We start from the raw sequence: 13,948 nt of genomic DNA, 5'->3' as shown, positions 1-13,948 counted from the left end.
TTTCTATTGATTTCAGGTGCTCGATTGATATAATAGAAGATTTTAGGTATTCTGCAGGACATTCAGCACAGTCCAGCAAACAAACAATATCAATATTTCTAAAAATGAAATGTGTGTGATGAGACGGAGGGAGAAAACGCTCAATAGTGTGAGGTGATGGTGGATAATCCCAGAAGGAGGCCGATGGAGGAGGAAGAGGAAACAACTGTTTTAAAAGAAATTAGGTCATTTAACCTTATTTTCTTCGCTGCCATGACACAGACATGACTTTTAAGATAAAAGCTTTTTGACTTTTTGTTTGCTACAAAGTCTATACGAGTTAAATCAAACATATTTTTTAATGGAACTCTTGGGAGAATCGAGTACAATATTTTCTAAGAAGCTTTCTGGGCGCAGCAACTGAAGCTCTTTTTGCTGCTGACCTCGTTGGCAGTCATTCGAGGAGGAAGATTTGGGGCCTAATGACTAAAAAGGAGAGCTCATGAATATACAGCCGTCCTTCAGAGCTGCAACTGCACCAAAATAACTCAAGAGAATTTGGGAATGTGGAGCACTTCAATCACTTAATTCCACCCAGTGAAAGGAGGAATTAGCTTCTTGTCGTGTCCCTCCGAGACTCTCAGACAAGCCGACGTCTTGACTCAGTCAAGGACACTTCAGCTGCGGTGAACGGGGACTGTGGCTGGTTCAAGACAAGAAACAGTCTGGTCTTTTTCCACCAACGGGAGGAACTTGGATTCAGGCTGAAAGCGAACGTCGGCTTGATCCCACCATGATAACGTTGCACTTGTTGCAGAAAATGAGCGGGTCAGCGGTCCAGGTGGTCCCTGCTTTCCGGCCTGTGAAGGGTCAACTTCCATAAAAATAACGTATTTTAACACCAGATGTACATATAAGAGACCCACGACTACCATGTTATCATTAACATAACATACTTTTACTCAAGTACTGTTCTTAAGTACAGTTTTGAGGTACTTTCAATGAGTACTTCCATGTCATGCAACTTTGTACCTCTACGCCATCTCAAGGGGTAATATTTCACTTTTTAGTGAACTACATTTATCCTATAACTTAATTTGCATACAACATGCTATGCGTGATATAATGTACAACCCATTAGAATGTCACATATAAAATTGGCTATGCATTGACAAACTGCAACTTTAAATGTGTAATACATTTAATATCCTATGATAACACTAAAACATGTTTTAATTGGAAGAAAGTATTTCTTACACCACTGATATACAGATGCAGATTAAATACTGTACAGAATAGGCGCAAATGGGGTGATTCTTCATCACACAGTAGCCAACCCACAGACTTCAAACCGAGATGGATGAAGCTGCTATGATTTCATAAAAAATGTTTTCAAAAAAAAGGGAAATCTAAAGAACTTTTTCCTTTCTCCAGTTTGATAAAAGCCAAGAGACTCTCTGTTGTTTCCCCTCCATCACATCCCCTGTGGTGAATGTATTGTTCTAATTTTCACTCCCCACATTCCTCCCAGCAGCAGCAGCAGCTTCCAGCAGTTGAGTGAATAACCAGTAAATCATCCAGACTGGGAGGAGCTCCTCCTCCTGTTCTTTCAACACATTATTTTCCCATGAACACTGCTGAATAATGTGCCTTTAATTTAAAGCGCAGCAGCTGCACTCAGAGAAACCACAACACACTGAAAAACACTCATCTTCCACTCACATATTTATGTATTTAAAAACAGGAGAGCATTACTGCTCCATCATTCAGACCTACAGGTTGTTGTACAGTCTCTGATTCATCTCGAAACACTACAACTAACAAGTATTAGTAACCGGGTAGGAGGTCTGAGTCTGCACAGCGGATTGCAGAGCATCCTGCCCGGTTAAACTTTCTCACCAAACTCCGTTCACAAATTGAACACTTTTAAGATGGCTTGAATATGTAACCGCTACCTGGCCGAAGAACACAAAACGGTTAGTTTTCAAGAGACCTTCGTGGACAAAACTTCAAATCGGGAGGAATTGGACCAACTTTAGAGCACTTATACGCAAAGAAAATAAGTCATTATTAAAACTACCTCAACCGCTATTCGTGTAAGAAAATGCCCTTCGTCCAAAACAGTGTTAAGAACACCAGGAGCTGAGGTTTTATTAAAACAAAAACCACAAGCACACAAGAGCAAATTCTCCGCCTGCCATGTGAACAGTTGATGAAAAGCGATGCGGCGTTTTAAAAATGGTGTGTTTTTTAAACGGAGTCCGGCGCAGCGCAGCGCGACCCGCACACACACACAGACACACAAACACACACACACACACACACACACACACACACACACACACACACACACACACACACACACACACACACACACACACACACACACACACACACACACACACACACACACACACACACACACACACACACAGAGAGGCACCCGGGCTCCACATTACATCACTTCCAGCAAAACTTCACGGAGAACAATGAAGGCAGAACGGCATCCCCGCTGCCTTTAAACCCGTTAGTTCATCTCGCAGTCCGGCTAAAAGCACCGAGCACCGACTCCGGCTGGACATTTTTGCGGCACCGTTAAACGTGTCGTTCAATATCGAGCCGTTTGTAAAACCAACCGGTCACGTTACCGACGGCGTATAGCGCGAGCTTATAACGCCGGGGTTGAATGAGAGCAACGGCCGCTGCGTTCAAATCCGTAGACAGAATAAAACACACACACACACACACACACACACACACACACACACACACACACACACACACACACACAACATGGACGTTTGAGAGCGGCTCACCTGTGACACGCGACCCGGAGGAGAGGCAGAAATAGCAGCTGACCTGAGGGCAGTTTGGTACAAAGCTCCCGGAGAAGCGGTGGTTATTGTGTTTAAAGCGGCGGCGGCGGCTCGGAGGGGGAGGGGCTACTACCTGCAGCACAGTGCGCGTGCATGAGCGCGTGCGTCCGTGTCAATGCGTGAGCTTGAGTGTGCGCGTCAGTAGTATCAGGGAAATTCAAGTTAAAGTATTAATAGTATGCAATGTCCCCTTTGATACTATTATATATTAGATCGTTGATTTATTATGACTCATGCATTATTGTAAAAGCAGGATTTTAGTTGGTTGAGGTTGAGCTCATTTTTAACTAATGATAGCTTTCAGTATGGATTATTCTGATGATTATTTTCTCCATTAATCGATTGATTGTCTGGTTTTTACAAATTGTGGAAACGGTGAGAAATGCCGTTAACAGTGACACCTTCACAGTGTTTGTTTTGTCCAACCAAACATCAACATTATTATTATTATCAATTATAGATGTTTCTAGATTTTGAAAGGTGTTATAAAATTGTTCTTGCTTACTAACTGTACTTGTACATTGTCATATGTTTTGAATGCCAACATCTTAATCTGTAAATGAACTAAAATGATCAGATAAATGCAGTAGAGTAAAAACAATGTTTCCCTATTACAGAACAAGAACAAGACTTTAAAAACGTCAGATCGTTCCTTTTACCCTTCTGTTTATCTAAATATATCTGTAAACCTTGTTTCAGATAAAACTGGGGCAGCAAAGTCAGCAATTTAAGAGGCTGTTAGTTCATATCATGTTTATGTGTTCAGATAAAGAAACTAATCATCTGAAAAGTAATGGATAATCACTGGAGTTTGGTGTTAAAAATAAAATCTTTAAAAGAGTTAAACAGAGATGAAGTTGTGCTTTAACAGCAGTGTACGAGCATGTGTGTGACTATTGATCATGGTATTGATCACATCAGAAACAGGAGGACATGTCAGGATCAATATGTGGCAGCTCACCACAGTCTGCCAAAACACACACTGCATAGGTGACTCATAATGTTCATAACAAGGTTATTGTAAAAAAAAAAAAGACTGATACACAGTATATAACAAGTCATTATAGTGCGTTTCATTATTCATTAACAGGTGAGCATTCAGATAAATATTTAATTCCAACATATTAATACTTTACCAGCTACTGCAAACACTATTCAAAATGGTGTCATAGTATTACTACTACAAATACTTCCACCAGAAGTAACTCTACAAACTGTGTGACCAATATTCATTCATGAATATGCAAATACAACCGTGACTTAAGGAATGAATGGCACCACCACATGAATACATTGATTCATGTTTTTTTGTGTCACCAATTCAAATCAAATTTGAGGATTAATAAACCACTGCAGTCCTCCTCCAACAACAACAACAACAACAGACGTACAGCACATTCTGAGTTATTTTGGGATTTTCAATGAGATGAGGACCCAACAGTCCTCCCGATTAAATACATAAACACGTTCTGTCCATTTAATGAAATGAAATATGAAATATTTTCTAATCTGACGCCCCTATCAACAGGATTACTGTGCTTTGAAAACAGTTAGGATATATTTAGATTACACTTTATTTATCCTGAGGGAAATTGTTGTGCAGCAGTTATGACACAAAGTAGGCAAGACACATGCCATAGATGTCATAAATACAAATAGTGAATCTCTGTTTCAGAGTAAATCTGTTTAATACCCCATGGTGGTTATGGTTTGGTTTAGGCACACACACAAAAACATTTTTAGATTTAGAGTTAGGTTAATGTTAGGGGGCCATTGCTGTAGGGCGTTGTTAGCTTAGCACAAAGACTGAAAGCCGGGGGAAACAGCTAGCTCTATGCTAAATTCAAAGATACTCCAAGTGACATCTCTCAGGCTCACTGATTAATGTGTCGTTTCTCGTTTGTTTGATCTGGACATCGTTCTCAGGTGGAGTCACATGTTGGAACGGACTACATTATCTTGAAAAACTATAGCAAGACTTTTTCGGAATTATTCTGGTTTCTAAAAGTCAATTGTTTCTACTCCATCGCATCTCCGGATGTGAATATATTGTTATAATTATTATGTTGTTTGTTTCATCCAAACAGAATTGTAGAAAACAGTCTGTTATTATCATGTGGACGTAATAATAAAATAAACTTTAATCAGAGCTCCTGTCTTCGGATTCTTTTTCTCATACGAGAAATGTTTACACTTAGTATCCATAATAATATATCCATAATATCATAGCGTCTCTATAACTACTACAAACGGCATGCTGCCCCATCTAATACTTCTTACACAAACACAATATTCTCTGGAGTGCAACAGAGCTTCATAAGAAGGCCGACTTGTATAAACAAGAGGATGAAATATGTGTGAGAGATGGCAGGCAGTCAAAATGTGGTTAAAAATAAATTCATGATGTTTAATGAAATAAAACATGAAGAAGCAGTTTGTCTCATGTGGAGCCGAGTGTTTGGGTGGAGATCAGATCTGAACCACAGCCCTCAAACATTCCTCTGGTGGAAACTGCTCAACCTGGTTTCTATTAAATAGGGCTGAAGCGGGTGGAACGGGGCTAAACAAGGCTAAAGAGCGCTGCAGAGGCCTTACTTAGTATCCTTTACATTCCCTTTTTATGCCACTTTATACTTCTACTCCACTCAGAGAGAAGTACGTTTTACTGCACTTCACCTTTAGTCACTTTGCGAATTCAGATTAATTAAACAAAATATTCCATTATGATAGAATAAGCAATCCAGCAGTATATACATTCATTGAAATATAAATATATATATATTATTCTGAAAAGCGCCATTCTGTAAAAGGAGTACTTTTATTTTTGGTCGGCCTTCGTGAATACAATCTGATGATAATACTTTCTTACTTGAGTACATTTTTTAATGCAGGGCTTTTACTTGTAGAGGAGTATTTTCACGTGGTAAAAGTACCTTTGTCTTAGTAAAGGATCTAAATATGTTTTCCACCACTGAAGTAAACTAAAAAGGAAGTAAACAGTTTGGAGAGAGGGAGCAAATGGAAAGTCTCATGAATGACAGATGGATGCTTGTTTTGAAAGGATCTGCCTGTACAGAGTACATGCAGTAAATGTATGGAACAAATACTTGTACTTCACGGGTATTACAGCAGGTTTGTATTTTAAATCCCATCTGTCACAGAGCCACACTCGCTCAGGCTCACTAACTTAATTTACTTCTGAATGAAACCTGCACAGGATGCGGTCAAATTGCTCAAGTGACTGTAATGCCACTTGATAATGTTTTCAAATTAAAAGCACAGCAGCAGCTCTCAGAGTTTCCAGCAGAGGAAAGAGGTCTGGCTCATTTTCAACCCCCCCCCCCCCCCCCCCCCGGTGAGAAGTTCCACTGCAGTGTGACAGAATCATGATGCGATGACGTTTATCGCTGTGGATGTTTATGGGAGCCGATCTGTGTAAACAGATGTTATCTGGGAAAGTCAACAGAGCTCTTTTGGAAACACCTGAAAACATCTGTGTAAACTTTATCCTGAGGGTGGCGCTAGACTAGAGAAAAGGTCAATCAATAAAAACATTAAAGTAACAAAAGGGACTTTTACTGCATTCAATTCCATTTTGAAATGTCACCCAGGTAGGTTATCCTTCACACAAATAAAGACGTTTCCACCATCAATTGGTGCATACAAATTCGCCAGAAAAAGACAGTTTTATAGTCGCAGATGTAAGGGAACAAAAATAGTCATCTTTTAGTAGAAAACATTTTGGGCAAGCCTAAAAAAAACAGAAATGAAGACAAAATTATGCTAAAATGGGGCGAGAGGAGCAAATATGCACAATTGTAATATAAAAATGGCAAAGTATACACATTTAATTGAATTCGAAGCATGCACTGCATTCATCAGCACTCTTCCATTTACATGTACAGCTAATCTGCCAGCATCCAAACCGGCTGACTGATGTACGAGCTGAAAGACCGTCGACCATCCGGACAAACAGCTGACATGGAGGAAGTCCAGAGAGAGGATATGAAGGCCTGAGAGAAAGGTCTTTTATTTTGGAGGGGTTCAAAGGGGATGGGTTTTGGTTGTTGTTCAATACAACGTTAAACGAGTCAACTCTTTTAATTCAAGTTCAACTAAATTGCTGATCCTCCTGTTCACTCATGCTTTAAGTCTGCAGTCATGGGTTTCTATTCTCTTTGCTTCATGAAACCTTTCGTTTGTCACAAGTACGGTTTAAAAAATGTTTCATAATTAATAAAAACAAATTGGAGAAGCTCCGTCTTTCTGTTCTCCATGTTGGAACATTTACATTGACAGTTTCTATCCAGAGGGGATCAGGCCAAGCAGCATAGAGGAGGTCAAAGGTCAGAGCACAAGGACAACGGTGATAAGTGGGTCACCAAAGCAAGAAAACAGCTGCCACAGACAAGGAAAACGTTGCATTAAAGCAAAAAGAAGTGTATTTTTTCTCACGTACGGTAAGAGAGTATTATGGTGGAAATAATTCACGCTTTTATACTGAAAGAGCAATGTGAGATATTGAATCAACATTGGGGGAACAGGTTTTATTTACTCATCATGAGCTACTTGTATTAAAGTAAACAGCACTTGTACTTCTAAGAAGTAGAATTCAGTAAAGTATCTGAAACGTTTATACTTTAGTACTGTACTTGAGCAAATGTCCTAAAGCTACAAAAGTTCACACAACTAAGTGCACATAGAAATACTTTTCACAATACATAATATTTGTATAATGTTAGAGGATAAATGTTCCTCTTATGAGAGTATATAGCTATTATAATAAAGCACTATGAAGAGAAATGCTACATGTTATGATTCAATTAGATTATGTGCATGTTTTAGTTGACAGACAGGTTATTGAAGTATATTTTAATTAGATTTTGGAAATATGACTTTACTTTGATCATATGACTTTATTCTTGAAACATCACAATTGTAAAATCACCCCTTTAACTTGATGATGATATTATGACTCTTATTCTCACAACATTGCAACTTTTTTCTCTCATCTCAAATCTTTTTGATTGCCTTTTTCCCCCCTAATACTCCATCCTATTATGCAAACAATCAAATAAACAATTTTCAATCAACCTTGTGAGGGTTAAACCAATTTGTTCATCATTATCCTTCACATAAACTAAACATGTAGTGCATTCCCTTTAATGTTATTTCAGGTACTCTGACAACAAGTTTTAGTTCCAATAAAAACCCGATGACAGTGTGAGATTGTTTTCCTGGTTGTATGAAAGACTGCGATGAACAGTTTGTGCTATCACGACGTGTTTTCAAACACAACAATGAGTCATTTCCATCTTCTCACAGTGCTGTGTTTGATGGTTACTGTCCCTCTCCGTGGTTCTATGATGAGGAACAAAGAGCTCAGTGAAGTGAGAGCGAAGACTTGTCTCGTTCAGCTCGCGCAGAAAAAGCTGCTGTGATTTGAATACAAAGAATCTGAAGGCCAAAACAGACGAGAGGGAAACGGTGACCTGCTGCAGCTTCCTGCTCATTACTGAGTGTGTGTGTGTGAGTGTGTGTGTGTGTGTGTTTACTGGGGCGGGGGGGCGTCCTGTTTGAACCAATTTACTCCCACTGAGTTTTCAAAGACTGTTTCAAACAATAAACAATACTGCTGCTGATGATTATGATGATGATGATGATGATGATGATGATGATGATGATGATGATGATATTACCATGCATGCTTTTGATGCTTTTCCTGAAGTCATGCCACAAAGTAGCGAGACAGTTAGTATGCAAGTGCTCAGATCCTTTACTTAAGTAAATGTACTTATACATACATGTAAATGTACTGCATTCAAAATGATTTTTTAGTGAAAGTGCAGAAGTATTATTAGCAAAATGTACTAAATTGTGTTGCCCCCAAATTCCAAGTTAATATCTAAAACGAGATCCAGCGGTGAAAGAAGTATTCAGATCTTTAACTCAAGTAAAAGTAGTAATACTAAAGTGGAGAAATACTTAAGTAATGTGTGTACGGTTCAAACATCATCACTGATTAACACTTGACATTAGTTACTTGGTCATGAACCAAAGTAGTGAACAAATTAAAATCTTGATCCGATGTTGGTGGAAGATTAAAATTCAGAGGATCACGTTGTCAAGCTGTTACAGTTCATCCTGAGGGCGACATGAATATCTCAACCACATTTCATCACAACCCATCCAATATCCACAACGTTCAACCTTGTGGTGACGCAAGAGGAAAACTCAGAAGATCACTGAAGTCCGTAGGGTTCATCCTCTGGGGAACAGGAATGTATGCAGAAATTCTATGAAAATTCCATCCCATAGTTATTGACATGTCTTAGTCTGAACCAACGCGCAGTCCCTACAGACCCACGCCTTGAACAATATGGATGCTCACACTGATGTTCAAACACATTGAACTTGTCTCTCCAGTGTTGACTCTGACGTGCCGAGTACATCACCCAGAGGACAAAGTAAGCTTGAGGGAAAGAGCCAACAAAGTCAATGTTTAGTCTTCTTGGAGACGTTTGTGTTAAAAAAAAAAGCAGACACATCTGCACATGAAAACATAAATGTCACGTGTGACCTTTTCCGAGAAATACCTGTGAGCTACAAGTTGCTTGTTTCCTGTCATATGAAACGTGATTCCACGTGTGATAAATATGTGATATTTTAATTACGTTTAGTTTTTTTAAAATAAGGGCAGAATTACACAAATCCATCAAAAAGGCGTCATTAATACAAACGTTTGTGGTTGAAGCAGCTGAACACTAAACAGACCGTCATGTGACACCAAGCATATGGTACAGTTACAGTGTGTCCTTTTATTTCACTATGTCCACTTCCTGAATGACATCACCCTCCCATTCTCCATTATGACACACTGTTTACTCTCACAGTCATATGATGGTACCCCACACACACACACACACACACACACTAAACCGTATATGTGTACATGTACAGACGATTTATCACCTGTTTTCTCTCTCGCTATTAATCTGTCACACTCTTGACACCTTTAGAATTACTACTTAGTATTTTTATGCAAGTCTTGTTGTTTTACAAGCGACAAATAATTTGTAAATTGAACTATGTAAAAAGGTTTCTGGACACATTAACAGCTAAAAAGCTGTGCGTAAGACGTGGCATCAACTACCATCAACATCTGATATATTTACCGGCTGACAAAAATAAAACCCTCCGATTTTGGTGTGATAATTCTACATATAGCAGTGATTTGACTGGATGATCGTTATGGAATCGGTCTTATTTATGCATTTATTGCAGTTGGGGAACATTAAATATGCACTTCATGAATTGTTGAACAAACTGGGGTCTGATGGTTCGATGAATAATTCTGTCAGACGGCTGAGAAGTGGATTCCTCCAGAGTCCCAAAGTAGTTTAGTGCAAACTGTTTGTTGGTGAGCGAACTGACTTCATAAAAATTCGATCAGGCTAAGGAGATACTGTTTGAACTAAAACACTTTACTTTTCTATTTAAGACGAGGGGTCTTGAAGTTTGGCCTGACAAAAATATGACTTCAGGGGTCACATTGAGCCTGACGATGTTTTAGTGATTGCAGGCCCCTGAACTCGGAGTAGAGTTGTAGGTTTTAGCTCCGTTGTAACTTTACCGCCAACGAAGGTCAGGCCACAATAGATTTTTGCCCAAGGAGACTGAAAGTTGACATGAAGATGGATGCACGCACGAACGGAGTTGCAGCTGTTGCAAATTCATGCTCTATCCTTTTCCCCCTGCTACCTGCCATGGTGGCCACTTGACAGATAACGGAGGTTAAAAGGTCAGGAGGCCAGATCAAAGCAAAAATGAGCCACAAATGCCATAAATGCCATAAAGAGCAGGAAACTGTGAATGCAGTGTGAATACAGTTTCCACACAAACAAGCAGAACGTTCATCCACGGAGTTACAGCAACCCCAAAAACAGGGAGTGACGACGCATTGAAGCCAAACTGACCACGAAACCAAAGTGCAGCTGGAGAAATTACAGGCTGGGCTCTGAGGCCGACGGTTTGTTGTTGGACTGTCTGTTCCTCCTCCTCCTCACCAGAGCCGCCACACACATCACGGTCAAGTTAAAGAAAACATCTTGTTCGACACAAGAAAAACACAACTGTGTGTTCAGTTTGGGATGAAACTCTTCATGCAACAGATGTTCAGAGGGTCAATGCAGCAAGTCTACTCCACTTACAGACATAACACAAGGTACCATAGTTAAGCGAGGAGTTAAAATGAGCATTTCAGAATGGAGTTTGGTGAGACGGTTCAGCCACAGAGGGGATACAAGATTAAATGTGTGTGTGTGTGTGTGTGTGTGTGTGTGTGTGTGTGTGTGTGTGTGTTGCTCTCACTCTCTCATTCATTCCTGCTGTCGCTCTCTCACCTTGACAGATAACAGCATTCAAATGACTCCTCTTCCTCCTCCTCCTCCTCCGCCTCCTTCTCCTCCTCTTCCTTTCCTGCTTCCTCACACCGTCGCCTCCTCAGGGAGAAAAACAGGAGTGATGAAGACAGCCCTTTGCCTCTTCCTCCTCCTTTATCTCTCTTTCTCTCTTTCTCTGTCCACACTACGTTCAGCAGCCGTCTCCCAGGTGACTCAGCAAGAGAATGACATCATCCCTGTCAGCACACACACACCTGTTTCCTCAATAAGCACCACCCCTCAGCCACCGCCCCCTTGCTCTCGTGCACTTCCTGGATCTCTTAAAGGGGAAGTGTCAGTCAGACGGGTTCGTTTAAGGATGCGTGAAAAACACAGACTACACATTACAACCTGATATATTGTATATGATTTAACTGTAAAATTCTTTTTTGATATGTAGGAAATAAAAAATGCAAACAAGAACAGAACAAAAGAGAGTTAAAGACACAAGATAGAGAGAGAGAGAGAAAAACAGATAGATAGATAGATAGATAGATAGATAGATAGATAGATAGATAGATAGATAGATAGATAGATAGATAGATAGATAGACTTCAGTTCAACAAATATTTGCAATATATTCTGACTTTCTTTTTGTGCATTTTTGCCTTTATTGGACAGTTTGACCGAGAAGCGGTGGGCAGGAAATGGGAAGGGGGATATGACATGAAACAAAGGTCTCCGGCTGGAATCAAACCAAAAGGCCAAATGACTGATAAACTGATCAAGACAAAATATTTGTCAACCAATGTAGAGACCAGCCAACATTCCTCACAGAGTCCCATTAACGCTCATCAGACACTTCACCACGAGAGGCCTCTACCTCATTACTGTGTGTGTGTGTGTGTGTGTGTGTGTGTGTGTGTGTGTGTGTGTGAGATAATTTGTCACACATAATACATGACGGTTCCCGCTGTGGTTCCCTGTGCTCCAATGAGATGCCCTACTTCAAGTTGTCATCCAATCACAGCCACTACATTGAAGTAGGCACCTGCAATATTTACAACTAGTAATTAATGTTCAAACAAATTAGCAGCAACATGTAGTGCTGTCTGAATTTCCCCTCCCACCTCAGGGTGCTGGTCTGACTTCTGATCGGAGTCGTCTCTTGCAGAGCGTCACATCAAGACAAAACTTTTTTTTTTCTTCCTGCAGAGTTTTCGGTATCTAATGAGGCTTCCAGTTTCCGGGAGCTAAATGTTATCCACGTTATTATTTCCAGAAACCCTGCTGGGGCTGTAAACACACACAGGATGAACCAACCAATTAATGAAATATGCAAATGCAGAAAACAGAGGAGGATTATACTCTGGGTAAATTCATATTGGGGATGAAACGCCGGCAGGGAGGGGAACAAAAACAACTGCAGTCAATGTCTGAGTATCTTTTGTCGTGCGGCTACATATGCAATGTTTGTCCTGAGAGGGGCGGTACAGGAAAGGTCATGGGGTCATGTTAAAGAATGGAAACAGGAGAAAGGAGCGAGCCTGGCTCTGTCCAAGAGTAATAAAATAATCCACCAGCTCCTCTAAAGCTACCCTATTCACACGTTATATATCTAGCTGCTCGCTGTTTCCCCCTGTTTCCAGTTATTATTACAATTTGAAATGAAAACGGAAAAAGCAGGATTGTCATATTTGGTTTAATTGGAAAAATACTTTATAGTGAAGAACCAGAGTAAGCTCATTAGCAACAACAGCTGAGGTGGTGACATCATCAAGTAAGCTGCTGTTCCAATTGCAGAAAGACCGCACTGCGTCATCCCGTCCCAAACGCTAAAGTACATAAGTCCGTACATGTATTGAGAAACGGCTTTTGTGCTAAGCTAAGCTAACTGCATTTCCCTAAAATGTCCAACTACAAGACCATTAAGCACGCAGTAGTACCCATATGCAAAAGTAGCAATCCCAAAAACATTTATCTCAATAAAAGTTCCAATATCACAATGCAAAAGTATTCAAATTACAAGCAAAAACCCTGCATTCAAAATCCTTGAAGGCAGCTGCTTTTCTTATCCGTGTGTCTACAACATCGTATCACTAAAGCTGTACTACTACGAGAACACAGTACAGAAGACAAAGCAGCTAGTACTTCTGTTATCAGTGTAGTTTTACTCCCACCACCGGGAAGGGTTTCCTGAAGACTCTTCATTTGTGAAGAGGCAGAAAAATAAAAACAGCAGAAAAACAATTACATCATGACGGTCTAGGCAGCTTAACACACACACACACACACACACACACACACACACACACACACACACACACACACACAGTTATATGTGTGTGACAAGCAGCACTTTAACTTTGGGTTCTGTATCAGTGTAATTAGACGTGGGAGAAGAAAACACACACACATACGCACACACATACGCACACAAGTAATGACACACACTTATTTCTGTCTCGTCTCCCATAGCGACCAGACTGCTCTCTGTCGCCACGGCAATGGAGCTGCAGTTCAGGACCACAGCCGACAGACAGCAGTAGGCGAGACGAGAGAGTACTTCAATGCAATGTTGATGTACTTTACTTGAGTGTTTTCATTTCACGCTGCAGAACTTTATACTTCTACTTCTATCCCGTACCTGTCTTTAATGTGCAGGAGAGGATTTTATTTTATGATTCTTGTTAACTAACATACTAGATTGCT

Source organism: Taurulus bubalis (genome assembly GCF_910589615.1).
Source record: "Taurulus bubalis genome assembly, chromosome: 14".
Classification (NCBI taxonomy): domain Eukaryota; kingdom Metazoa; phylum Chordata; class Actinopteri; order Perciformes; family Cottidae; genus Taurulus; species Taurulus bubalis.
Note: the sequence above shows the minus strand (reverse complement) of the source record.